Source organism: Octodon degus, unplaced genomic scaffold, assembly GCF_000260255.1.
Source record: "Octodon degus isolate 3935 unplaced genomic scaffold, OctDeg1.0 scaffold00022, whole genome shotgun sequence".
Lineage (NCBI taxonomy): Eukaryota > Metazoa > Chordata > Mammalia > Rodentia > Octodontidae > Octodon > Octodon degus.
The window spans coordinates 2,624,589-2,627,031 of record NW_004524598.1 but is presented as its reverse complement, the minus strand read 5'-3'; positions in this window follow the sequence as shown (position 1 = coordinate 2,627,031).

Sequence of the window (2,443 nt, the reverse complement as noted above, 5' to 3'; positions counted from 1 at the left end):
TATATATATATACATATGTTTGCAGAAAAAAGCTTTGGCAAAAGCCCAGTACCCATTTATGATAAAAATCCCATGGAATACTATAATATATTGATTTATATGAATCTGATCAAAGCCATCTGTTATGGTTTGTGTCTAGGTGGTCTCCCAAAGCCTCATGCAGTCATGGGTCTGTTTCTGGAGATTGTGATCCATTATTGCAGGTATGGTTGCTGCACCTTCCCTGGAGCAGGTAATTTGCATTTTAGTGTAAAGAAGAAAGAGAGGCCAGTGGTTGCTATTGTTGCTGCCACTCCCTTTGCTCTCTCTTCTTTGCTGCCACCATGAAAGGTTGCCCTCTATTATGTGCCGCTCTGCCTTGGAGCCAGCTGAGTATGGACTGAAACCTCCAGGAGCAGCGAGCTAAATCAATCTTCCCTAGTTTTGAGTGCTGGTATTTGTTCCAGCAATGAGAGAAGAGCAGCTGAGACACCATCTATGAAAGGCCAACAGCCAGCATCATTCTACAGTGTTAAAAACTGGACTCTTCACTCTAAAATTAGGAAGAAGACAAGGATGTTCACTGTCTCCACTCCACACAACATAGTCCTGGAATCTTTAGCCAGAGAAATTATACAAGAGAAAGAAATAAAAGGAATGTCAACAAGAAAGAAAGAAGTTAAATTATTATTTGCAGATGAAATGATACTCTACATGGAAGTCCTTAAATATTTTGCCAAAACATATTAGATAATAAACAAATTTAATAGCATACCTGGATACAAAGTGAATACTTAAAAAGCAATAGCCTTCTTGTACATGAATGACAAACTCATTGAGAGAGAATTTACAAAATCAGTGTCTTTCACAATAGCATCCCCTCCCCAAAAGTAACCAAGGAATCAATCTAATGAAGAGTGTAAAAGACCTCTACATCAAAACTACTGAACTCTGGGAAAAAAAATGACTGCGTTGGATGTCATGAAATGGAGAGCTATCTCTTGATCTTTGGTAGGAAGAAGCAATGCGGTGAAAATGGACATACTTCAAAACTGTTATACAGCTGTAATGTAATTCTGGTTGAAATTCCGATAGCACATCACACAGAATTACAGAAAACAATCCTAAAATTTATTTGAAACCAAGAGGCCAAGAAGATCAGAGGCAATCCTGGGAAACAAAGGCAAGGCAGGAGACATCACAATCCCTGACTTGAAATTATAATATAAATCTATGTGATAAAAACAGCATGGCACTGAAAATAAAACAGAAGATCAATGGAACACTTCAGCAGGTGCAGAAACAACTCCAGACATATTTAGTCACCTTGTCTTTCACATAGATGCCAAACACATTCACTGGCAGTAAAATAGACCCTTTAATAAATGATACTGGAAAAACTGGCTCTACACATACCAAACATTACAATTGGACCCAGATCTTTTACTGTGCACTAAATTAAATTTGTAATGGTTCAAAAATCTAAATAGTAATAAAAAACATTAAATATGCTGGAACATAGTAAGGTCAAACTCTAGAGAACATTGGAGTAGTCAAAGATATGAATAAAACCCTCATTGCACAGGAACTTCACACAGAATCAAGAACTGGGACCTCATCTTATTAAAAAGTAACAGAAACTACAGAGAGAGTGAAGAGACAACCCACAGTATGGGAAAAGATGTTTTGCAGCTGTTCCTCAGACAAAGAATGAGTATCAGGAGCATATACAAATTGAAAAGTGTTGGACCTCTCAAATTTAAAGAGTCAATCCAAACATGTTATCTAAGATGAATGCACATTTCTAAGATGATGAAATATAGACAGCAAACATATATTAAACATGTTTTAACATCACTGGTCATTGAAGAAATAAAACAAAACTGAATTTCTACCTCACCTTGGAAAGAATGACTATTATAAAAATAACAACCAATAGCAAATGCTGGAGGAGCTTGAGGAAAAAGTGAACCTTTCTCTATTGTCAGTGGGAATAGATTGGTAACAGCAATTTTGGAAATCAGTGTGGAGATTCCTCATAAAACTATAAGTAGAGGTCTGATTTGACATAGCTATTCCCCTTCTGGGTATTTTCTCAGAAAAATTAAAAACAACATCACAGCAATGTATGTACACTCATGTTAATAGCATACAATTTATAATAGCTAGCTCTTTTAAACCACCCAAATGCCTATCAACCGAGGAATGGATTAAAAAATGTGGTATTCTTGTACAATGGAGTACTACTCAGCCATATAGAAGGATAAACTGGAGGCTTTTATAAGTAAATGGATACCACTTGAGACCATATTCATAAATGAAATAAACAAGATTCATATATATAAATGTCACACTGTGTCTGTACTCTGAGAAGGTAAAAGAGAAAATAAGATCCAAAATGTAAAGTGGATATTAAACAAAAGGAAAGAGAAATTGGGATGGGGAAGGTGAAAAGAAAAATATA